This window comes from Amia ocellicauda, chromosome 1, assembly GCF_036373705.1.
Source record: "Amia ocellicauda isolate fAmiCal2 chromosome 1, fAmiCal2.hap1, whole genome shotgun sequence".
NCBI classification, from domain to species: domain Eukaryota; kingdom Metazoa; phylum Chordata; class Actinopteri; order Amiiformes; family Amiidae; genus Amia; species Amia ocellicauda.
Window position 1 is genome coordinate 41,478,619 of NC_089850.1, and position 27,820 is coordinate 41,506,438.

Genomic DNA, 27,820 nt, shown 5'->3' on the forward strand with positions numbered 1-27,820 from the left:
GCATCATACAATGAATACATCATTTAAAAGTTGCAGTATTGCTACAGTGCAGTAAAATGCATGAATCACATTTCAAGACGCATTAAGTTTGAGGATTATAATGCTAAAGTACATTTAAATACCCCATTATAATCACAATCTACCCCCATCACTTAGTCCCACAGATTCTCCCATTACCTTGCCGTTACATACAAGAAGTAGAGGTTTGTTAATTTGGCTGCATTAGTAACCCTTCCATATTGTTCTGTGTTTTGTTTGCACTTGCACGTTTTTTTCAACACATATTTACTTAATATCTACTGCTTTTATATTTTGTAAAATAACTAAAACTGGTAGATTAGTTTACATTGTGTGGCACTTATGGGGTGGCACGGTGGTTAGTGCTACTGCCTCACAGCTCCAGGGTCCCAGGTTTGGGTTCGGGGGCCTGTCAGTGTGGAGTTTGCATGTTCTCCCCATGTCTGCATGGCTTTTCTCTGGGCATTCCGGTTTTCCTCTGTTAGGTTGATGTTCTCTCTAAATTGCCCTGTGTGTTTGTGTTTGTTTCCCAGTGATAGCATCCCATCCTGGGTGTATTCTTGCCTTGCGCCCTGTGCCTGCCAGGATTGGCTCCGGCTTCACCAGGATAAGCGGTTTCGAAGATGGATGGCACTTATGTTTTAAGAAAAAAAAGAATGGAATGATATCAATCTACCGTGAGTATGAGTGTGCACAAATGTACTCTACAAATCAAAGGCATACTTTATTTATTTTTGAAAATTTACAGTTTATTTTGCCAACTTTATGAAGTTTTTAAATTGTTGGAGTGTTAAATATGAATGATAGTGGCCATTTCTCAATTTGATATAGGAGATAACTTGGGACTGGGCGATATATCGAGTTTTGGAGATATATCGATATATTTTCAAAAGCGATAGAGGACGAGACAATATCGTTAACATCGATTCTATAATTATATATATATATATATATATATATATATATATATATATATGAGAGAGAGAGAGAGAGCTAGTTTTTGCGTCTCTGCTCTCAGACTCTGCACATAACCCCGCCCTCACTCACTCACGTTTTCTGGCGCAACATGGAGGACGATACAGCTACAAGGCAAGATAGCAACGAGGAGCTGGTTTGTAAAAAGAGAAACAATGGCTCAATCATTTGGAAGTGGTTCGGGTTTAAAAGGTCAGATGAGCAACAGAGCAATGTGATATGTAGAGAGTGCAATAAACATGTTGCAACAAGTGCTGGAAGCACTACAGACCTCTTTCACCATTTACAACAGCGACATAAACTACAGTACGAGTAATGTATTAAACTTCGTGGAGGTCGTGCTGTTGCAAGTCCAACTGAAAAGCCTTCTGCGCCAAAACAAACCTCTTTACAAGCTTCATTTACTCGGGGTGTGCCCTATGAAAAGAAAAGTGCTAAGTGGTGAGATATAATGGAGGCAGTAGCCTACCACATTGCTAAAGATATGGTCCCTGCTGCAACAGTTGAACAACCTGGCTTTAAAAAGCTGCTGAAAACAATGGATCAAAGATACGATTTTCCCAGCCATCACTACTTTACAAGAGAAGCACTACCAAAAATGTACAGTGAAGTCAGACAAAAACTATCCGACCGGCTAGCAAAAGTGACGCACTACGCACTGACAACAGATTTATGGTCGAGCAGAACATGCGAGCCATATATGAGCTTGACTGTACATTTTATTGAAGACTGGGAGATGAAAAGTGCGTGTCTCCAAACAAGCTACTTTCCCCAAGACCACACCGGAGAGCATATGGCTGAAGCCCTGCAGGATGCCCTTACAAGCTGGAAACTTGACGAAAGGGGACTGGTTGCAATAACAACCGACAACGGGACCAACGTTGTCAAAGTGGTGCAACTGACTAAGTGGCTGAGGATGCAGTGCTTTGGTCAACGGCTTCATCTTGCAATTGGTGAGTATCCTGAAGGAGTTGACTGTTAACAGTTTTAAAATAATACAAATATATAAATATTATATATATATATATATATATATATATATATATATATATATATATATATAATATACATTTTGAAGAGAGGGACTGGTTTAAGTGATGTCAGCACATATTAAAGTTTTTGTTACGTTAAATAAATTTAAAAAATTAAATAAAAAGTTAGATAAATAAAATTTAAATAAAACATTCAAAAGATTTTTCAAAATTTTGTATCACAGGACATGGCATGGATGATGACCGCATCTCTCGGGCTATTTCCCTGTGCAAGAAAATATTGAGCAGCTTTTCCTATAGCTGGAAGAAAAGGAGAGAATTGGCTGAAACTCAGATTCAGCTGGGTCTGCCCACTCACCTGCTAATCACTGAGTCTGCTACGAGATGCAGAACAAGGCAGCAAATGATTGAGAGGGTTCTGGAGCAGCAGGGCGCCCTTGCCAAAGTTTTGTCCTCTGACAAGAAATCCAGGCATCTAGTCTTTACCTGGCAGGATATAGAGGTTCTAGAGGCGGTCCAGAAGGCTCTCAAACCACTTCAGGACTTCACAGATGCTCTGTCTGGTGAGGACTATGTTACTCTCTCGTATGTCAGACCTGTGCTTCATCTTTTCAATACAAGTCTCCTGGCACATGATGAGGGAGATAGTGAGCTGACTAAATCCATCAAGACCACCATTGTGGATTATCTCAACACAAAGTATGCTGACCCAGCCACTAGTGACCTACTGGACATGGCCTCACTTGTGGATTCAAGGTTCAAAACCAAGTACGTCTCAAGTGACAAGATCGACATTTTGAAGCACAAAGCTGTCTTGGAGGCGGAGTCTCTGCTGGCTGATCAGAGATGCTTTCAGCCTGACACAGCTGTACCAGCTGTGCCCACTGTGCCCATGTCTGCAGACCAAGAGGGAGCAGCATTTGTGTCACCACCAGTTAAGAAGAAGACACTCGCAAGCTTCTTTAAGAAGAGCACAGCCACCAGCAGCACCAACCTGACACAGAGGCAGGCTATTGAAAATGAACTTTCAAGATACTTAGAGTCAGTCAGTGTAGAGAGTGATACAGATCCTCTCAAGTGGTGGAAGGAATATGACATTTTCTTTCCAGCACTGAGCCACTTGTCAAAGAAGTATCTTTGTGTCCCAGCCACCAGCACACCTTCTGAGAGGGTTTTCAGTTGCAGAGGTAACATTGTAACCTGCCACAGGGCATCTCTCAAGCCTGAGTCTGTTGATAGGCTAGTGTTCCTTGCACAAAACCTGTGAGAGAACTACGGAGCTACACACAAGGAAAGTTTTGGTCGTTTGTTGAAGTGTTCAGATCAGTAGAAAACGAAACTACTTTCTCAAAGCAAGTAGTCCAGTTTATAGTTTGTTTACATATTCATGGTTATTTTCAGATATAGTTTGTTAAACAGGAAAGGAAAACCTGTATTTTACACTATTTGTTCGGTCTTCGTTATTATGTTAAATAACAGAAGAGGTATTCTCAGAGAGATGTATCATATTTTTATTTAATATGCATTTTTTTATTTAATATATTTTATTAAGATTTTTATTTACATTTTATATTTTGTATAGCTGTGTATCTTGTTCAGCAGGAAAGGATAACCTGTATGTTTACTTTTTCAATCACTCTTATTGTATTAACAACTGAAGGAGTATTGTCAGAGATTTTTTTTTTTATATATAATGTAATTTTTTGTATTTACATTTTGATATTTACACAGCTGTGTGTATTCTCAAACAGGAAGAGGAACCCTGCATTTGCACTATTTTGATCAATGTCTTATAAATAATGGTGTTTGTGACATCTCACATGTAGGTGGCTTACAACTGAGCATTTATCCCACATCAATAATACCGAGATATATATCGTATATTGCCACTCAGAGGAAAAATAGAGATATGACTTTTGGTCCATATCGTCCAGCCCTAAGATAATGGTAAACAAAATGCTTTCCCCCCGCGTGTTCAACAAACACGTCCATTGCTGACCACAGGACAGGACAGACTTACAGTTTTTTTAATCTTTCTCCTGCTACCAGAGTGCATCAGCACAGCAACATAGTCATAATAACATTATGATCTCGTTCTCAGTTCTGTGCGAATCTGTGCAGCTCCATCAATGGGAGCGGTGGATTCTGCAGTTCTGCACATAACTGCAAAAACCTGCGCACAAGAACCTGACCTAAAACATGAATATTCAGAAAATAACATGAGCACTGCTCAATTACTTGGGGGCGATGCCGTCACTGCCAAATATACTGACTGACTGACAAAAAAAAAAAAAAAAAAACGCAGTCACTCACTTTGCGTGGCAAACCTATACGGCTCTGCGTGCCACAGGTACACCATCCCTGCCCAAAGTTAATACACATGATGGCAGGAATGTTGCTTTTAAAATGAAAATGTAGCCATTGTTCCCAGGATTTGTGGGTATTTTTAAGTTCAATTTCTAGAGCAGAATGTACCGTATTAGTTGTCACATAATTATAACAGATAAGAGTAGACTAGAAACTACAGTATATAACATCTAACAGTGCGTCTAAGAGAAAGATATGCAAAATCCCCTGGAAATACTTTGCAGTGGATTTTCTTCATTTCTTTTAAATGCATCTGCAGTGTTTAAACCTTGACATAGCAGCTCTTTGGAATTGTCCAGATTTCTACAAATGTAGTGTCAGGGGGAAAAAAAACGTACTGTAAAAGACAACCCCAATGATAAGTGATTCAAAAAGGAATACAGTTACCGTATGAAGTCCTGTTATCAGTGATGGAAAAATTCAGCAGCAGACTTGAATGGAGCACTCATACTTGCTAGGCTTTTAAATGTCACTAGGTTGCATGGTACAATAAAAGAGTACAAACATGGGCAAAATTGATGATTCATTGAAACCTATAGGTATACAGAGGTTATGATTTATTTTTATATGTAACCTCTGTATAGATATACCATGTAACCCTAGTTAAATTTGTAAGGCCTTTTGTAAGTTGGAGGACTCCACTCAAGACTGCTGCTGCATCCAGTAACCATTTTATACGGTATCATAAGCGAGATGTCTGTAATAAAGGAAACAAATGTTGCAGCTTACTGTGAAAAGTCTATAGTGCCTGGAACGTTCAGCCTCATATGTGAGTGGACTTTACCATTACATCTGATAATGTCTTGTGTTGGGTTATATTTAATGATAAAGAGTGTTTAGCGTTTGAAAACAAAAGGGAACTTGCGAAATTCAGGCACAATTCTTTTGAATGAAGCGAGACTCCCTTATGCAGTGCAGGACAAGTTACAGAACCCTCAGATATCTGCACACAGGACTTTGAAGGAAAGGGGCTTATAAGTTACTTTAGCTCATGGTGTCATAGTTCATGACATCACAGAACCCCTCAATGGAGTATCTTATAACAAACTGAAGTCAATCTATTACAATCTGTACTTCTATATATAAAGGAAATATATAATTATATGGAAAAATAAACATTTTAGGAAAAGATCATCCAGAAGATTTACGAAGCTCATGCAAAGTTTGATTTAATGTGTATTGTCTTATATAGACAGTGGACACACATTAGACGCTAATAATGGCTAAATAATAGAATACTGTAAAATACAAATATGCAAGACCTACAGTGCAAAATAAACACCATTTTGTTTGCTTTTCTTAAAACTCTTAACAACAGTTGAATATAACCATGTAGCCTAAATAATGTAACACGGCCTATACAAGGAGAAGCAATGTTGTTATTTTGCTTGAATGAAAAATGTACATAATAAAGTATTTATTTTGACTACTACACATTAAAAAAAGTTTGTATAAAATATTAGTGGAAGGTAGGTGGGGCAACCAACAAAATCTTAAAGGCTGGATCTGCTTATGCTTACATTTCATTTTCCATTGCTCAGCAAGCATTTATGTATAAAAAGTGCTACAGTAAATAATCAAAATGTACTTTTTGCAGATTGATGAATAAAAAATGCATCTAGTGGTACAGCTAAACAGTAGCAATTTCAGTTCAGCCTGTGCAATTCAGAAGTGTACACACAATACCTTAATACAGTATTAAACAAAACGTCTACGTTCCGACAAACTGGAGAGTACAAAATCAGGTATAAAACACATGTCCTTCATTTGTGGTCAACTCTTAAAACTAGCAGGCTGTATTTTTATATCAAATACACAGTAATGCAGTTTGGATCCTGGCCCATCTTGCTCATTCGGTAACTGGTACTGATCTGTCCCAGAATCCCATATAGCTGATGAAACACATTAAAAATGATGTCACTATTAAAATAAAAGACAGCATGTTCACAAAACTATTCCTCTCAGAAAAACATCTGCATGGCCTGTAGCCTTATACACTTACTGTACGGACCATGAACACATTCATGCAGTGCTGAGCACATTTGCCTTCATGCTTCAGAAATGGTATATAAAGAAATCTAAAAGCTACAAAGCAAAAGGGTTCTCATATTTCCCCTTGCTGCATTTCATAAACCAGCCAACTCTTTTAAATTAGCATCTATATTTAACCTGGACTACTTTCTTCAGTTAAGCCAAACCACGTGCTCAATGTACTGTAATTTGCATGTGAGCGTAACAGTAAACTCACTCCCTCAGATCACATTTAAATCAAATATGGTAAACGGCAACTTTTCTCCATGGCTTTTCCTGTGCTGTCACCCTCACTAACAATTTACACAGCATTAAAACATGAAACAGGCCACCTTCTATTTGTATACTGTGTGCATATTTTTAATCCAGTTATCCAGAAGAAAAAATAAAGCAACCACGATATGTGTTCTCTTAATTTTGTTTGTGTTAAAACAGGAGATTATCCATTATTCATCTTACTGTTTTTTTACATGCAACTTTACTCATAAAGAGTAATGGTATTGATTATTTAGGTCAAACAATGACACTACAATACCTTCAAATTAACATCAGAGATAAGCATATCAAATAAATGACAAAATAATCGTCAATTCTTCTTCAAAGACAATTTTAATACTTCAGGCATTTTTAATTTCCTGTACTCTAGGGTACACTGGAGCACTAAAAAAAAAAAAAAAAAAAGATAGCAGTTACAGATTCAAAACAGAGTACAAAACATTAAAAGCTTAACCTAGTTAGGTTTCTAGGTTTTTTAAAAGCCTTTTTCCTGTTGTACCCCATTCACACTGGCTTTGAATGCTGGAAAATTGCCGGGAAGTACCCATTCACACAGAAAACAGGCTGCCGGCAAGAGCGCTGTGGCCCTGGGAATGAGACGCTATGGAGCCTGTGGATTCGAGAGAGACGATACGGACCCATATTCTGGACGTGTTTGTACAAGTTCAATCATTTCCCCGTTTTGCTATTTTCCTTCCATTATGTTTACTGGGCTATTGGTTCTAACCAGGGCGCCGGTTCGGTTCGGTTCGGACTCACTACCAAGAACTAGTCAGGAGGGAAAGACAAACGATACGTCAATCTAGGTGTGTATTCACGCTATGAGCAGTTCATCAGGCTGTATGGTTGTGTGTTTTTGCGGTGTGGTCACTGGACCCAGCGATCACAGAGCATTTGAACAACAAATTTCGATTGGCAAACGAACCGAAACAAATTGAGACAATGAAAGAGTCAGTCTCAGTCCGTTTGGCAAAATAACAGAGTTCAGTTCGATTGGAAAACTTGAATGTGACACTGGACACTTTCTCTTCAAAAAGAAAATGAACTCCACATTTCACCCAAATACCTGTACACTACCAGTTGTTAATTTACTTATTGTTATATTGGGGTATATTCATCAAGGGTGTTACAAAAGGCATTTCTCTCATTTTGTTTCTAAATGGAATATAATGCAAATTAAAGTTAATACATCAGAGCATACAATTTTATCTAAAGATGCTCTGTGTGAGCGAGTCATTTTTCATTCATTTAATTGTACTTTTGTTTGTGTGAGAAAATAAGTGTCAGAAATAACGAATTGCTATAAAACAATTCCCTTCATTTAATGTATTATGTAAATTAGCACCCTATGTTTAAAGGTATGGCAGTAGCAGTAACCTACTCCTAGATGGATATTTAGGGGACGTCACACTGTGTTATTGTATATTGTTATACACTCACCTAAAGGATTATTAGGAACACCTGTTCAATTTCTCATGAATGCAATTATCTAACCAACCAATCACATGGCAGTTGCTTCAATGCATTTAGGGGTGTGGTCCTGGTCAAGACAATCTCCTGAACTCCAAACTGAATGTCCGAATGGGAAAGAAAGGTGATTTAAGCAATTTTGAGCGTGGCATGGTTGTTGGTGCCAGACGGGCCGGTCTGAGTATTTCACAATCTGCTCAGTTACTGGGATTTTCATGCACAACCATTTCTAGGGTTTACAAAGAATGGTGTGAAAAGGGAAAAACATCCAGTATGTGGCAGTCCTGTGGGCGAAAATGCCTTGTTGATGCTAGAGGTCAGAGGAGAATGGGCCGACTGATTCAAGCTGATAGAAGAGCAACTTTGACTGAAATAACCACTCGTTACAACCAAGGTATGCAGCAAAGCATTTGTGAAGCCACAACACGTACAACCTTGAGGCGGATGGGCTACAACAGCAGAAGACCCCACCGGGTACCACTCATCTCCACTACAAATAGGAAAAAGAGGCTACAATTTGCACAAGCTCACCAAAATTGGACAGTTGAAGACTGGAAAAATGTTGCCTGGTCTGATGAGTCTCGATTTCTGTTGAGACATTCAGATGGTAGAGTCAGAATTTCGCGTAAACAGAATGAGAACATGGATCCATGGAACATGGTGGTGGTGGTGTAATGGTGTGGGGGATGTTTTCTTGGCACACTTTAGGCCCCTTAGTGCCAATTGGGCATCGTTTAAATGCCACAGCCTACCTGAGCATTGTTTCTGACCATGTCCATCCCTTTATGACCACCATGTACCCATCCTCTGATGGATACTTCCAGCAGGATAATGCACCATGTCACAAAGGTCGAATCATTTCAAATTGGTTTCTTGAACATGACAATGAGTTCACTGTACTAAACTGGCCCCCACAGTCACCAGATCTCAACCCAATAGAGCATCTTTGGGATGTGGTGGAACGGGAGCTTCGTGCCCTGGATGTGCATCCCACAAATCTCCATCAACTGCAAGATGCTATCCTATCAATATGGGCCAACATTTCTAAAGAATGCTTTCAGCACCTTGTTGAATCAATGCCACGTAGAATTAAGGCAGTTCTGAAGGCGAAAGGGGGTCAAACACAGTATTAGTATGGTGTTCCTAATAATCCTTTAGGCGAGTGTATAGGCAAAACAATCATCATTCAGCAGAGAAACATGCACTGATTTTAATTTTCACAAGTATAACAGAATATTGTTGTATTCAATACCTGCATATAGTGCGTTTAAATATTGGATGCGTTCATGATACAGGTAATCGTCATAGATTCTGAAACTGAATTGCTTTCCCGGTAAGATCTGCGCACATCTTGCACAATGTGAACGCGCCCATGTATTTGGTTGTATCAGAAGTAGACTGTCAAATGTGTTACAATACTGCATGTAGTTACTTTATTGCCGTCATATGTATTTGTTATTGTACATGTTAGGCTGCCATTTCTTATATGCACTCATCATGTAAAATGTAAATATCCTGTGTTTTATTAATACAAAAAGAATCAAGCTCACTTGATTATTGCAATATGATCTGAGTCCTGAGAAAACACAGAAGTGAACCACGAAAATGCCCCCGAGTTACGAACTGAGCATGTTTGTACACAAGGCAAGTGTGAACAGCCAGCACACTGCCTGATACATCAAAACAAACTAACCGAACTGATTTAGTTTGAAACTAACCCAGTGTGAGGGGGGTAACACGTTTGTCTGTATAGAGATAATATATTTTGCATGATTTATGGGTATATGACATCTGACATATGTGTGACAATAGTTAGCATTACATACGCCAACCTGTTGATTCATCTATAACACTCTGAATTGCTTTAACTATATTATTTTCAACCTCTGCGATTTCTAAGGACCCGGCCCAATTCTAGTAACGGTCACAAGATCTTGTTCAAAGGTGGCTTAACCTTTGTGTGGTGGTGTAAAAAATGAACCCCTATTCTGATTGGTTACATCAGTTATCTGACGTACTGCATCGACACGCAAGGACTTGATGCTGAATTATTTCCCAGCAATCATTTTCCTGCTCCATTCATACAGACACATTGCCGGCAAATTGTCTGCTAAGACTAGGACCTTTGCCGGCAATAATCCATTGTTTCAGTGTGAATGGGGTTTTACTTGTTCCAACCTTGCTTACAACAAAGTGCAGAGAACCCAGAGAAACCATTCTTAATGAAGTGTGCACATTATTAGATTTCTTTCTTAGCAGACGCCTGTATCCAGGGCAATTTACAATTGGAACAAACACATTAGGTTTACATAAAATTACCCATTTATACAGCTGGGTTTTCACTGTAAAGTACCTTGCTATGTCCCCAACAGGGATTGAACCCACGACCCTCCACTCAGGAGTCCAGAGCCCTAACCACTAGAGCACAGCTAAAAGCACATTCAATGATTTCCTTCTCTTTACTCAGTTTTTCCGATCAGAATCTTTCTTCCTTGTTTTTTTTATTTTATTTTTCTCACGCATAGCCTAGTACTACCCTCCCACACACTCTCTCTCAATGTGAGGACAGGGAATAGCACAGTCCAGTGGGTCAAACTATTGTAAACAGGATTTTCCAGCAATCTAGTTGGACTAGAAACCAGTCCAATTCACTTGGTCCCCTTGACTTTACTATTGTAATTATTATTAAAGTATGAAACCACTGTCTACTGTAGATAGAAAATAAGTTCATGGTATGACCTCCAGTTCGGAGATTACATGCTTTAGTTTCCATTCGTGTTGTAATTTTACTTATTTGGTATATTGTACCACCCTTGTTGTCATCCAGTTTCCATGGAGAGACTTCCTTTTTCAACAGTCTTTCCTCACAAAGTCACCAGAGTCCAATGGCATGGGTTCATATTAAAATTAGCCATGCATAAATCTTAGCTTAATACAAGTGTTTACCTAGCCGTTAGTTCATTCCTCACCAAAATCAATATTCAAAATGAAGTGATTACACAACAAATAGGATTAAACATATATATTTAAATGAATAATCTGATACACTCCCATGTTAAATTCAATTTACCCCATTTTGGTCATATCAAGTACCATTTTAAATAGTTTTCTGGGGGTTATATCTGCTGATATACAAAGTTGTTGCTATACACTGTTAGGATGGGCAGTTATTACAACCAGTACTATGTAATCATAATAACAATACATGTACATTACTTCCTTTGCATTGATTGAAAACACGTGTTCAATGGTGTAGATGTGTTCTTCTTTGCTGAGAAATCGGTCAGTCAGGTTGTATATAGGGCTGTGCCTCACCGTGGCTTTTTTTTTTTTTTTTTTTTCAAATGTAGTGATTCTGAAGCCTCTCTGTTTAGTGAAGTTGTCAGGTTGCTGAACTGTGGCATGGGAGATCTGGGTTTGAATCCCCACTGTGGCCGCTCCATGAACAAGTTCTGCGAGCATAAAGCTTAATTCTAAGTTAGATTCCTCATAGCCTATGCCTACACCAGAAAATACAGTTAGGTCCATAAATAGTTGAACAGTGACACAATTGTCATCATTTTGGCTCTGTACGCCACTACCATGGATTTGAAAGGAAACAATCAAGTTGTTCTTTAGGTGTAGTATTTCATCTTTAATTTTTGGGTAATTACATCCAAATTGGGTGAACGGTGTAGGAATTACACCCATTTTTATATGTGATCTGCCCAATTTTACAGACTCAAAAGTAATTGGACAAACTAACAATCATGAATTACATTTTGAGTTCCAGACTTCAGGCAGTCATTGACTGCAAATTCATGATTATGTACATTTGTCCAAATACTTTTGAGCCCCTAAAACTGGGGGGACCACAATATTGATGAAACTACCCTCAAATTAAATGTGAAAGTCTACACTTAAAACACATCTTGATTGTTTCCTTTCAAATCCATTGTAGTGGCATACAGAGCCAAAATTATGAAAATTGTGTCACTGTCCAAATATTTATGGACCTAACTGTACATTAGGGCTTTTTTTCCCTATTATAGTAATCTGTTTTGTATCATTGTGGGCTATTTTTGTCTCAGTATTTAGTATTGTTATGATAGAAAGTCTGTGTTTGCAGATATAGCTCTGAAGTCATGCGCATTGGGCCTGAGTCTCAGGCATTGAGGCTCCACCCACCCCTGCTCAGGCTAACGGTCTCTGTCTTTTTTAAGTGACAAATCTCACGCATTGAGGTTTTGAAAACTTGGGAGCTATGTGACTTTCTGCACAGAATCTGCGTAAAGTCTGAGCATTCATTGGCTAAATGGTCAGATTCTGTGCAGAATGAGGAAAGTGTGCTCGACATGAATGGCACCTCATGCAGACACGCCGACAGAGTGATGCCCGGTAGTTCTATAGTTTCTATAGGAAGCCTGCTTAGTTACAACATGTAGCCGGAGTTATCGATAAAAGGGGTGAGATTAAAGAGTTGAAAAGACTGCAGTGGGTAACTGTAGGATTTAATTAAAGGCTGTCCTGGAATCGTTGTAGGACATTTAGAAGTATTCGATCCAAATTAAAATGAGTAGTGATCAGGTTTTATTTATGTAGCTACTAAATTGAATACTATGTTATTAATAGCTCTATTGGAGTTTTATTTATGTAATTTGTATGTGAATGTTATTAATAATTAATTATAGCGCTATTTGTTTTTAGTACAACTTAAGTAGTGATTTCCAAAAAAAAAATCATTGATGACAATCTTTTGTCGATGACCTTAATGTTTGCGATTAAAAACTTGTGATGGCTCCATGCATACATTGTTTTTAATACAAATATTGAAACATTGCAAATCTGATGGGATCATGGTTAAAGCCAGTCATGTTGGTATTTTTGGCATGGAACCTCCACACACAACATAACTGAAAGCACAGGTTTGTTAACACTTAAAAACAACAACATTGAAACAGATTAATTTACATATAGTTATTTAAAATATGTATTTGAATCTAAAAAGTCTACTTAAAATGCTTCTTTTAAAGTTGGGATTTTAAGTCATAACATTTAAGAAAACAATTTGCAATGTAATTTGCACATTGTTCTTTTAATTCTGTATTTTATTGTTTGTGTCTGTGTATAATTATTAATTGTATCCATGTAGTAACTAGTTCTACTGTTTGGATGAACAATAAAACCGAAGAGTCCTACAGCTTCAGAATAGCGGAACAAAGCCCCACCCCTGCCCCGCCCCCCCACGGTAATACCAATCACCGCGGTGAATTCTTCAAAAGGTATATTGATACCAAACATCTGTCACCAGCACAGGCCTAGTTGAGTATGCTGAGTACATCGCGGACTACTACTTCTGTGTATTTCTTAATCTTACCGGTTTTCTTTTGTGAATTCTGTAATTGGGTTGAAAAGGGAATTCAGACATTTAGGTTGACCAGCTGAAATAAACTAGAAATATCTTAATCTGTACCATCACCCCCTTGCATTTACATTCTGGTCATAAACTTCTGCTTCTCCCTCTTCAAATCGCTGTCATAATAGTGTACTATACTGAACAATGTACCCAAATAAAAGTTTACAATACTAACAAAATTGCTTAGTTAAGTTTGAAATCTGGTCTCAGAAGCAGTAAAATGTTCAAAACATCCCTCATCTGACTTCCTTAAAAGCACTCTCATTTAGAGAGCACTTTCAGCATGCCGCCATTTTCCCCATCTCCTAAGACTTTTTCTTTTTGTTTTACCTATACAACAAATGTTTGTTTTTAAAGCTTTTTGACTGGTTAACACTCACAACAAATCTCTCTTCTACAAATAAATGCTTAACTCAGATTGACACTTTTTATAATTGAAAAATTAAGAATGTTGCAATAAAGCATTAAAAAAAGTGTTTTTGCAAACGTTTGTATCCGAATAACTCACTTAATCGTCAGAATAAAATCGACAGAATATTTGATTACCAAATTAGTCTTTAGAGACAGCCCTACTTAGAACATTTAGCAATGTTACATTTTAAACAAGGATACAGATGATGGAAGTATTATTTTGAGTAATTTAGCTATACTAAAATTAAGTTTAATGATAACTAAATCTACTCAGATAAGACCAACAGCATTGATCAACGTTTTCTATGAATAAATGCCCTCAGAAGACACAAACACGGGTCCTCTAATATAGTTCGTTTTTGCAGAAATCCCTATCTTACACTTCCTACAGCTGACAGCCAATGCAGGCGTGGTGTGTGTGGATGTATGTGAACAGACAGGTGGGCTGCTCAGTCTCTCGGAGCACACTGACACAGTTCTTCAAGGCAGCACCAGCTCATTCGCTCACTATATTCTACACCACATAACATGCATGACAATGGTCAGACAAAAGAAGAGCAATTTCAATTAAAGTGATTTTATAGCACACTTACTAGACAAAACACAGGCATAGAGGAAAAAAACATACTAACCGGAAGAATAATCTTCTCACTGTTTTATAGTTTACAAATTCTTGTTCTGCCAACATGACCTTTAGAGGAAGTGCAGTAAATCCCTTTAAGAGTACCAGGTACAAGAAAGAGTTCATCTCCTCCACAGTCCACCACTTTCATTTTAATTTGCAATACATTATAATGTATTATAAATAATGTATGCCAAGGAAAAGTACAAACCTACTTAAGCATCTCTAGATGATGTCAGAGAATAATGTGAAAAAACACAAGTCAAAGTTTAAGGACATGTAGAAACTTCTATGTGAGACGTATCCCAGAGAACACACTTGAAACTTAAAAATTTGAGAATATTAACTCTGGAGCTATACTGGTAAAGCCTAGCTGTGTGAAGTTTGGTTCTCTTGAAAGTTTCTCAAACTGCAAGAAACTGGAAGCACAAACACCTGTCAAAGGACAACAAAGGAAGTATGTTACTGTGCCACTTCACTTAATAACCACGTGCTAGGCCAACTCCTTGTGGATTTTTTCCCCACCATTTGTGGATCACCACCAGCACTTCTCTCGCAGGAGAAATCATGTAACCCACAGTCCATCCCTGACAGACTTGGAATCACTCCCCCTTTTAGAAACCAAAGTACCTGCAAAACATCACTAAACATTTAACCTTATACAGTGTTGTTCATTGCTTCATTGTAATATCAGATTTCATTTATGAATTACTTTAAATTTATACATGTATACATACATTTAAAAACTTTTTTCATAAACGCAAAGATATGAAATCATTAAGTTAAACTGGTGTTTGTTGGTACTTCAGGAGAAACTGCTAGCTGTCAGAATTAAAACTGTGTTGTCATTTGGTTATCTCTATTTATGAGTATGTTTTTGTAATATTTTCATAGCATTCATTTCTCTAAGATTCCTCTCAACACGATCAAGTGCTCCGAAATGCGATCTTTGTGAGGTCTGCTGCAGGCATATGCACACACATGGTGGAAGTACCTAGCAAATAGCTCGTTTCTGGCAAAAAGTTAGTAATGTGATCAAATGGGTATATTGCTGGGCTTAACTGTTTTTTTATGTGTTTTTGTTTTGTTTTGTTTTTAAACACAGAAGCCAGATCGCTGGTCTCCTATTTCTTAAACACAATAATGATCAAGAGTGATTGGCTAAATTGTACAGTATGCAAAATGCAAAGAATGACTGCAGCTTCAGAAAAGAGATGGGGTGTAAGGAATGTACTGGCACGGTTTAACTAATCTCTTAAAAATGTATTTTATTGGTGTTTATACTACTGTATTCAGAAGCAGTGCTACTCACATTGTAAGATACAATGGAGGCCAAGCCAACTTATTAAATGCATTGAATACACTTAAGGGCTCTTCATGTTCACCTCTTCGCCTCAGGGTGAGTTTTTTTTTTTTTTTTTTTTTAATAAATTTCTCCTCACTGCATTCACACAGATAATTTCAACCTGGATCTAAGCTCTCAATTGGGGGGCAAACTTACTCCTGCTCAAGACCAAGGTTGAGTTTTTTTTAGTTTTTTTTTTTAACAGGGGCAAAACATTCACCGTGATTAAGACTGAGTGATATGACCTAATAATCATCTCAATATACAACGATCAGCCATAACATTATGACCACCTGCTTAATATTGTATAGATCCCCCTTTGGCCGCCAGAACAGCCCTGACCCGTCGAGGCATGGACTCCACTAGACCTCTGAAGGTGTGCTGTGGTATCTGGCACCAAGACGTTAGCAGCAGATCCTTTAAGTCCTGTAAGTTGTGAGGTGGGGCCTCCATGGATCGGACTTGTTTGTCCAGCACATCCCACAGATGCTCGATTGGATTGAGATCTGGGGAATTTGGAGGACAAGTCAACACCTTGAACTCGTGATTCATCAGACCAGGCCACCTTCTTCCATTGCTCCGTGGTCCAGTTCTGATGCTCACGTGCCCATTGTAGGCGCTTTCGGCAGTGGACAGGGGTCAGCATGGGCACCCTGACTGGTCTTTGGCTTCGCAGCCCCATACGCAATAAACTGCGATGCACTGTGTGTTCTGACACCTTTCTATCAGAACCAGCATTCACTTTTTCAGCAATTTGAGCTACAGTAGCTCGACTGTTGGATCAGAACACACGGGCCAGCCTTCGCTCCCCACGTGCATCAATGAGCCTTGGCCGCCCATGACCCTGTCGCCGGTTCACCGCTTTTCCTTCCTTGGACCAATTTTGATAGGTACTGACCACTGCAGACCGGGAACACCCCACAAGAGCTGCAGTTTTGGAGATGCTCTGACCCAGTCGTCTAGCCATCACAATTTGGCCCTTGTCAAAGTCGCTCAGATCCTTACGCTTGCCCATTTTTCCTGCTTCAAACACATCAACTTTGAGGACAAAATGTTCACTTGCTGCCTAATATATCCCACCCACTGACAGGTGCCATGATAACGAGATTATCAGTGTTATTCACTTCACCCGTCTGTGGTCATAATGTTATTGCTGATCGGTGTATATCGTGCATTGCCCAAACTTCAAAAAAATTTCTCAATATTTCTTGTTTCAGACATTCTTTAATAATTAAATATGCAAAACTAAACAAATACCACATGCCAGGCTGTCATGGTAAGTATTATTTTCGGGATACAGCAAGAAAACCAAATACAAAGTAGAAAAATTGAATCTGACACAAAAAATAAAACACCTTACCCTTCAGAAACAAATCATAGATGCTGAGTCTGTTTACAGCACTATGATAGCCACTGACAGTGCTAGAATAAAACGCCATGGCAGTGTGCTGGCTGGGATGAGTTACTGCATCAACATAGACAGGAGCTGTTGTAAAGAATAGCATGCGTCTATGTAAGGCCTAAAGACAATACTCAAAAGTCGGATGTTTGGAATTCTGTTTCCCTGTTTAGTATTCTTCTTTACTTGTATAGTTATTCCGGTTGTTGGTAGTCTAATATACTACCATGGCCTTGTCAGATCTAGGGCTGCAACTATTATTGCTTCCCATGGTTTCTCCTACAACTTCTACGCTGATAATGCCCAGATCTTCCTGTCTTTTCCCTCTTCTGACCCTCTCATCCCCTCTCACATCTCTTCCTGCTTGTCTGCTATTTCCGCCTGGATGCACTCGCACCACCTCAAGCTCAACCTCTCCAAATCGGATCTCTTGTTTTTCCTTGGAATCCACCACACTCTCCTTCTTCTTCCGCTAAAAATGGAGTCACCCTCGTTCCTGCGCTCTCCTACACCCAGCACATCACCACGCTGACACGTACCTGTAGATTCTTCCTGAGCAACATACGCCGGAACTGTCCCTTCCTCACCGACTACTCGACTCAGCTACTTGTCCAGTCACTGGTCCTCTCCCGCCTGGACTACTGCAACTCCCTCCTGGCCGGCCGGCCTGCCTGCATCTACTACCGGCCGCTCCAGCTCATCCAGAACTGTGTGGCTCGTCTGGTGTCTCTCTGCCCCGATTCACACACGCTACTCCACTGCTCCGCTCCCACCACTGGCTCCCATTACCGGCACGCATTCAGTTCAAGACACTGACCCTCACCTACCATTGTCTTGACCACACTGCACCAAGCTACCTTCAGTCCCTCTTCTCTCCATACATCCCCTCCAGACCACTGGGTTCCTCCAGTGCCAGAAGACTAACTCTACCTCCTCTGCACTCGTTCCTCCAGAGCCGCTCCTTCTCATCCCTGGCCCCTAAATGGTGGAACGACCTTCCCACTGAAGACAAAACATCAGAGACCTTGACCTCATTCCGGCGCTTAATCAAGACGCATCTTTTCCGACAGTACTTGTAATATTAGTCCTCTATCCCTGCTAGATAGCACTTCACAGTTTTATTATGCTTCTAGTGTTTTTGATTTGTTTTCCTCCTTGCTCCCTTTCCCGTAGCCCTCGACTGTGACCCTACATCTTGACAGCACTTAGCTTTCACCGTCCAGGATGTAGGACCTCACTTACTGTACTTGTGTAAATTATAAATTGGAATTTGTAAAATGTATTATTTTGAATTGCTATGTTTTAGCTAAATTGAATTTGTAATGATTGATGCCTTGTACTTAACTGTATTTTTGCACTTATGTTGTAAATCGCCCTGGATAAGTGCCAAGAAATAAAAAAATAATAATAATAATAATATTAGTCGACTTGTAAAATACGTTGACTCCTATTTCAGCCACCGAATAGTCATTTAGCTACGTTGCCTTAAATTGTTCTTATTAATATCATTGATCTTAGCCTTTTCGCCTAACATCCTTGGGCCCATATTCCTAGCTCTGTGTGAGAACAACGGCTTAATTCCCAGCAGCAGTAAGTGGCAGTAATGGATCACTTGGTTTGTCATCCACCTGTATGCGCCTCACTGGAAAAATGTCTGAACCTGCACGTCGCAGCCGCCACCGCACGGAACAAAACCCCGGCAAAAGCATCGAAACTGTGGGAGAATTTATAAGAGAGAGCGAATGATAACTGTACGGTGCTTTGTGGACTGTGTGAATCATAATCAGCTTTCCAAAAGAGCACATCCGACAAGCTTGAGCACTTGAAACAAAAGGCATGGTAAGTTTTTGCAACATTGCTAGTAATAGGGCAACTGTGGTATTAATTATGACATTGAACTGACGAAAGTGTTGTATTTGCTGCCTGCCTCCCCATGTAAGGTTTTCTATCATGCTAATCTATGCAAAAGTCTATATACAAAATACGAAATGCACGTAATGCTGTCTTCAATCGTGGCACAATTTCCCAAAGGTACTGAATAACTTAAGTGTCTTTTGAATACAAGCACACAGTTAAAATCAATTGGTTTCTCGCCAATGCTTGTGCACCGACAGTCGCAGCATTGAACAAATGAATTGATTTAAGCTGGGAAACTCAGGTTTACATGTAAAGTAATTTTAAAGTTATGCTGTAGACATGTGGGATATTGCACATACGTGCACCGCGATAGAAGACACGTGGATTATGTGCATGTTTCAGGCATGCCAAATTCTACGTACAATTTTGGATATAGACGTTTGAAACATATGTAGGCTCCGGGCACTATGGAGGACCACAGGACTGAGCATTTAACCACTTCAATACCATGATGTACGAACGCACGTCAGATGAAAACCCTCAGTGCCATGTAGTCTCATGTCATTCCCAAAGCCAGTGATGATCCTGTAGAATGTGAACTGAAAGCCAAGGACGGCGATCATGCCATGTTTTTATCCAATTGCATGTTGTTTAGAGCCTCCATATACAGTGAGTGAAAAAAGTATTTGATTCCCTGCTGATTTTGTACGTTTGCCCACTGACAAAGAAATGATCAGTCTATAATTTTAATGGTAGGTGTATTTTAACAGTGAGAGACAGAATAACAACAAAAAAATCCAGAAAAAAGCATTTAAAAAAAGTTATAAATTGATTTGCATGTTAATGAGGGAAATAACTATTTGATCCCCTGTCAATCAGCAAGATTTCTGGCTCCCAGGTGTCTTTTATACAGGTAACGAGCTGAGATTAGGAGCACTCTCTTAAAGGGAGAGCTCCTAATCTGTACGTGGGCAAACGTACAAAATCAGCAGGGGATCAAATACTTTTTCCCCTCACTGTACCTGTGCGCATCTATAGGTCTTCCGTCTATTGCGGCAATCCATTTACCTTTTACAAGTATATAAATAGTTTTATTATAATTGCTAGTTTTATTATTAGTTGTACTTGTTTAGTTGTAGTTTTTATAAAGAGCTATACTGTGCTGTGGCGAGATACGTACAAAACAGTGCTGAATACAAGGCAATGAAGCAGCGTTTGCGGCAGACAGATCCATCACAATGCTGCACAGAGCCCTGTAGCACATCTGTAGCGCTGTCTTCCAAGCTTATTGTATTGAACATTTCAATATATTGCACAGAACAAGACGCTGATGGCACAGGTTTTGATAGAGACTGAGTTTTAGTTGATAATTACTGTTCATTGTTTGTTATTACAGCGTTTCAGTATTATTTTAATTTGCGTTTCAGTGTATTGTTTATTATTTCCATGAGTTCCAGTGTATTGCGCATTATTAGTGTTTCAGTCTATTGTTTAATATTTGATTTATTTATTTATTACAAAACTTAGTTATTTATTAAAAAGTATAATATTGTAAACAAAAAAAAATGAATTTGCATTGTTTTCTTTGTTCACAAAACCCTGTACTTATCTCTTTACTGAGCCTGGATATGTAGTGCACAGGAGCATAAAGGGTTAATGAAAAACACAATTTGGTTATTTTTTTTGTATTTCAGTCATCATATATTTATATTTTAAAGCAATTACAGGCATTAAATCATTATCATTTTCAAAATCTGGTACCTGGGAAGGATTTTCATTTTTTCATCTGGAGTTGAAGTGGTTAAGTGTAATGTAAAATGTCTAGTCCTCCTCAGGGAAATCAGAGGCCTGTATTTACAGAGTTCTGTGAACACGAGAATAGGATGCCATGTTGGCACCAGGACCCCATAAGAATGTATTGATAATAAAACAATGTTTTTGTTGTTGTGATTATTCGAAGAATCGATCGTTATATGTATAGAATAATCGATTGTCATATTAATTGATAGCTATAGCCCTAGTCAGATCATTTTATTTAGTTAATAAAAAGAGGAGAGTGAAATGCTCTGAAGCAGGATGTGACCTCTACAACTGACTGTCTCCTCTCTCCCAACCCCACACCCCTCTCCCTCAAACTCACTCCCCTCCCCCCCCTTCCAATGTTGGAATACATTTCTTAAAAAAAAAAAAAGTTTTGTTAATGGGGTTTCATTTATTCAAGCATGATAGACATTTTTGTTTATCAAATGGTCAGAAATAACAAGAAAATGCATAGATTTCTGTCATAAGGTAACTCATTGCCTTTACTGTATGCGGACTGATCATGCTTACTGTCGTGCGTAGTCACCCCCCAAAGGCCTATTCTGAGCCAGGAAAAACCCTGGATAAACACAAATAATAGTAATCATGTAACATTATATATATATAAATACATGTGACATTATAAATATTTATATTTGTGTTGTTGTTATCTAGATATATAGATTATAACAAGTAATAGAAATCATGCAACATAGCCTATATATATATATATATATATATATATATATATATATATATATATATATATATATATAGGCTGAGAGAGAGAGTAATTCTGCTTACAGCACTGTGTAATGTGACAATACAAAATGTTGTTATTATAATTTAAGAAAACTAATTTTAATAAAATGAAAATTAAACATTCTGCATTCATTAACTTTTTTTCCCAATTTATAAAAATGCTAACAATTAGCCTATACTTTAATTTTATACAAATTATATCTATCTAAATTAGCAGGGGGTGCGATCACTTATTGTCAGGTGTGCTTACAGATCGCGTTTAGTCTGGCATCTGTTTTTTGCATGTAATTCAAATAATTAAAACTAGGTAACTTTATTATTGTGTTCATTCACTTCCATTGCTTTAAAAAAAAATCTTAATATAGCAAGTGTAACATTCAAGATCATTTGTAAAATAAACATGAAACTTTAGAAGCAGTTGCATGTCCTGATTAACCTCAAAACTATTAATTTACTAACTAACACAAATTATTCCATAGTAATATCACCGAGACATTTGCTCCCTCCTCTTCATTCCTTCTCCCACCTTACATTTATAAATGATTTATAAAACATGTATTTATAAACTCAATATATTGCCCAGCCCTAACCCTGATGTTATAATATGAGATTGTACAGTAAGGCAAATGTGAATACACACCAGGGTGAACATGGGGTCAGCTCTGGGCAGCCCCAAGGCAACTCAACCCGGGGCTGAAGGAAGTTGTGTCAAAACTATTTTACTTATTTACTGGTCTTTGACACCAGTTTAAGATTTGAGACAAAGAACCCTATATCTGCATTTTAAGGGGGTTGACATCCCTACATTTCTTTGGAGAAGAAATTCACACTGCACTGTTGCTGACACGGCAGTCCCCTGAATAAAATAATGTAAAATAATAGCAACAGTTCTGGGTGGTGAAAAACTTTTTATAACTACAAACCAATGAATCTTTCAGGAAAATAGGGTGATGTGGCAAGCTGCATAAAATGTAATTTTTTTTTAATGACTGTCATGACTTTTCTGATATTCCCCACTGACTTCCAGCAAAGCAGCTTCAGAGTTAGCACCCCCGTGACGTCACGGCATATTTCCCGATCTCTGACTTCTGGTTTATAGAATGAATTGGACATGAAAAACTCACTCCACAGAATATGTTCCTACTTATAGAATAACCTGAGAAAATATGGATTTTTGGTGGAGTTCCCCTTTAAATAGCAGAAATTATCACTCCTATTCTGTTAACTGAAAGTGGATTCAGGATTAAATTAAATAAAGGTTTTGTTGCACATTTAGCAACTGACACAAAAGTCTTCAAATTAAAATAATTACAAAATAGACACAGCTAGGAAGCCCAATAAAATAGCATGTGGTGGAGGAGGACAGATTGTAAACAGCAATGACAGGTTTAATTAAGAAGTAAATAATGGGGTTCACAACACCAACTTACTCTGTTATTAAAAAAATAAATTTACCGTCACAGTGGGAAGCGGAAACTTCTCTAGGCTCCCTCCAAAGCTGACCTTTGACAAGACTTCAGAGATGTGATAAAATGCACTGCAGTTACTTTCCAAGGAAGTAGAGGGGTTACCTTTCATCTTCACTGCAGTGTGAACGTATATGCAATTTAAAACAAACTGAGAATATCAATGAAATATTGACACCAGCATGATGAAACTGCAAAAGTGCATTGCAAACATTATAGTTCTGCATTCTAGTGTAGCCTGAAAGCTTGATGTGGCAAATTTTACAATTATAGCCAAAGGCTTCATGAAAGAACATTACATATTACTTTAAAAATAACTCATAAGGAACTTAGTTTGACAGCTCATGCAGAACACATACAGTGAGGGAAAAACTATTTGATCCCCTGCTGATTTTGTACGTTTGCCCACTGACAAAGAAATGATCAGTCTATAATGTTAATGGTAGGTGTATTTTAACAGTGAGAGACAGAATAACAAAAACAAAATCCAGAAACACGCATTTCAAAAAAGCTATAAATTGATTTGCATGTTAATGAGGGAAATAAGTATTTTACCCCTTCGACTTAGTACTTGGTGGCAAAACCCTTGTTGGCAATCACAGAGGTCAGACATTTCTTGTAGTTGGCCACCAGGTTTGCACACATCTCAGGAGGGATTTTGTCCCACTCCTCTTTGCAGATCCTCTCCAAGTCATTAAGGTTGCGAGGCTGACGTTTGGCAACTCGAACCTTCAGCTCCCTCCACAGATTTTCTATGGGATTAAGGTCTGGAGACTGGCTAGGCCACTGCAGGACCTTAATGTGCTTCTTCTTGAGCCACTCCTTTGTTGCCTTGGCTGTGTGTTTTGGGTCATTGTCATGCTGGAATACCCATCCACGACCCATTTTCAATGCCCTGGCTGAGGGAAGGAGGTTCTCACCCAAGATTTGACGGTACATGGCCCCGTCCATCGTCCCTTTGATGCGGTGCAGTTGTCCTGTCCCCTTAGCAGAAAAACACCCCAAAGCATAATGTTTCCACCTCCATGTTTGACGGTGGGGATGGTGTTCTTGGGGTCATTCCTCCTCCTCCAAACACGGCGAGTTGAGTTGATGCCAAAGAGCTCAATTTTGGTCTCATCTGACCACAACACTTTCACCCAGTTCTCCTCTGAATCATTCAGATGTTCATTGGCAAACTTCAGACGGGCCTGTACATGTGCTTTCTTCAGCAGGGGGACCTTGCGGGCGCTGCAGGATTTCAGTCCTTCACAGCGTAGTGTGTTACCAGTTGTTTTCTTGGTGACTATGGTCCCAGCTGCCTTGAGATCATTAACAAGATCCTCCTGTGTAGTTCTGGGCTGATTCCTCACCGTTCTCATGATCATTGAAACTCCACGAGGTGAGATCTTGCATGGAGCCCCAGACCGAGGGAGACTGACAGTTATTTTGTGTTTCTTCCATTTACGAATAATCGCACCAACTGTTGTCACCTTCTCAACAAGCTGCTTGGCGATGGTCTTGTAGCCCATTCCAGCCTTGTGTAGGTCTACAATCTTGTCCCTGACATCCTTGGACAGCTCTTTGGTCTTGGCCATGATGGAGCTTTAAGAGAGTGCTCCTAATCTCAGCTCGTTACCTGTATAAAAGACACCTGGGAGCCAGAAATCTTGCTGATTGATAGGGGATCAAATACTTATTTCACTCATTAACATGCAAATCAATTTGTAACTTTTTTGAAATGCGTTTTTCTGGATTTTTTTGTAGTTATTCTGTCTCTCACTGTTAAAATACACTTACCATTAAAATTATAGACTGATCATTTCTTTGTCAGTGGGCAAACGTACAAAATCAGCACTGTAAATAATGTGCCCATCTGTATAGAGCAAGAACAAAAGGGCAAAGAAAAGCAGAAGATACCACAAGTAAAGGTACAGGTTTCAAGTCTTCACAAACCTTGGAGAAAGCTGTGCACTGACTGTTTTAGCTTTCCAAATTTACCATCCTAATGGGAAGCAGCATTTATTTGGTATCCAGAACTAGAATTGCCATGCAGAGTAATACAGACAGACAGAAAAAGGGTGCCACAAAAACACAACTTTCAGAGGTACACAAACCTGTATCCGATGTTTACAGCCCCAGGTAAGAATGTAGTCATGGTAAGTTACAAGTATGGAATTATTACCTTGTGATGTTCTTTAAAGGAATGTTTAGACTTAAGAAATGTTATCCAGATGTTGAGTAAACATTTTTTAAAGGATTAACTGCATGAACATAGTTCAGAATCCATATGATCTCTATTTGGAAACTATAGCCACTAATTGCCAGCTACCTTGACAAGGTCTGAAGGAAAATACTGTGCAATTCTAGGTGGGTTATGGTGGGATGGCAACATTTTAACACATATCAGGATATTTCAAAGGAAGCACCACATGGTCAGCTAAGATTTAGTACAAAAATCTGATGGGCACATGAACATTACATTTATAATTTGTGCAAAGTAATTTTGTATTAAAGGCAACGACAAACGTTGCAGTGCAAAATGTAGGTGCATGTATTAGGTTTATAAGCATAGATTACTCAATGCACTAGAAGTTATAAATCTTAATGTGTTCACATAATGTTATATGCATTACAGAATTTGTATTGGGGGTGAATTGCTGTAAATGTGTCAGGCGTTTTTGTTTGTGACTATGTAGTTTTGAACAGCTGATATGTTCACTGGTTGCTGGCAGACAATTTGGGGTGAAGCTTGGATGATATAAAATGTTGTTGAAAGTAATTTTTTTTTAAGCAGATGTCTTTTTGTGATTTTATAGTCAGATTAAACTTAATTTGCTGAGTATCAGGACAAAAGAAAAGCACACTGATATTATATATCTAAGTTTGGACCAAAGACGATTTTCTCAAAATACCCAAAAAACAAAAAAAAGCAGAAATGCACACCTCATCTCATCATGACTATATGATAAATGATTAAATTCTGAATATATAAAATACTCTCTTAATAATTTAACTATCATGAAATAGCCAAGTGTTTCACTGGAAGATTCCTGCCCCAATTTCGACCTGTGAGGTTTCACTTTTTGTGTCTGCCGTGCTGACTGGAGTTTCTTACTTAAAATCGGTGTTGTTGGGAACACAAAATAAATGAAAAGGACTGAAACAGAATGTGAATTGTTCACTGTTTATTATACCAACAAAGCACCAACCAAAGCCCAAGAGGGTGTATGAAGGTAAAGACAGCTGGAAGCACAATTATTCCCAATCATACAGGAAGAAACCACATTTGCCTGTCTAATATATAATTAGTCAACACATAGCTTCAAAGAACAAAACAAAAACAATAATCTCAAAGTAACGATGAAAGCACACATTCCTGATCCAATATCCCTTATCTTAAACTAGGGTTTTAGTGGCAGGAGACTTCAGACTAAACACTTAAGCGTGTTCTCCATATGCATAATTCAAAGCTTCATTAGATGCTCGCTATCAGTTTCAACATAAAACATGAAAACCATAAAAACATATTTGCCAAGTGATAACGCTTCACTGACTTTAACCTCTTTCAGTGATACCATTGGTGCTACCAACTTGAAATAATCAAGAGGGCATTCAGCACTACAAAGGTCTCTGAGGATCCACTGAAGAGTGAGTTTATGCTGTATAAGGGATTGTAATGAATACAAGAGCACTGAAGAGAAAGAGCAAAAATAATAAATAAAAAGTTTGAGCTTTACGTACTTCCTCACAGGCTGTATTTGAATCTTATCATCTAACAGGATGCCGCCAACATATACACTAGAAGGGGGAAGAATTCAGGGCCACGCAGATGTGGAGGCTGCCAGCTGTTTTTTTTCCCAGCAGTGCAATCTGTCCAATCCACTTTTTTTTTATAGATGTACAGTATTTTAACCAAGACTTCTCATTTTTATTCATATTAACATACTGAAAGGAAATAGATTAACATTGTATTTCCAGTTCGTTTGGAGACATTATTAGTTGCTCTCTTTGTCTAATGCTAATTGTAACAGCTTTGCACTGAGTACATAGCTATTAATAATATATAACCACATTAAAAGTCCAGTGAAATAATGCTGCATTAATAAAAGCACAATTTAGCATCATATAGGACTCAGTTTGTTGGAAACAGTCATGGTTTGAGATATAGTACTACATCTGCAGAGCAAAGAAAAAAAAAAAAAACACTGCAGCTGTGTGGGCTATATAGTAACTGACAGGTATTCAGGAAATATTGTCTGGCAGGGTTATTTAAGTCCAGGTTGCTGCATTTTCTACCAAAGCAGAAGAACCATGCAGAGGAACGTTTATGAGATTCACACAAATAAACAAAGAAACAACACAATGTGTAGTTCCAAAACAGATCTGCAATGGTTTGAATCAATAATTGAGAAGAAAGTATACTGTAATCGGTTTCAAATCTAACCACAAACCACAACTAAAACACACACTGAGTGCTCTAACACATTGAAATATAATATGCAAAACCCTGTTGCGAACTTTGCCAATGGCTGCTGTGTAACATGTACAATGCAGTTAATGCAACATCAGATATAACTCAGGAACATTTTGAAATCAGATTCACCTAAAACATATATAGAATGTGATGTTAAAAGCTATACATTTCACTGCTT

At 38.4% G+C, this 27,820-nt stretch overlaps 1 protein-coding gene across 1 annotated transcript in view; it reads right to left on the bottom strand.

Moving 5' to 3' along the window:
- cd2ap (CD2-associated protein) overlaps positions 1-27,820 on the bottom strand; it is a 67,952-nt gene that overhangs the window by 36,898 nt on the left and 3,234 nt on the right. The gene's annotated exons all lie outside the window — the stretch shown is intronic.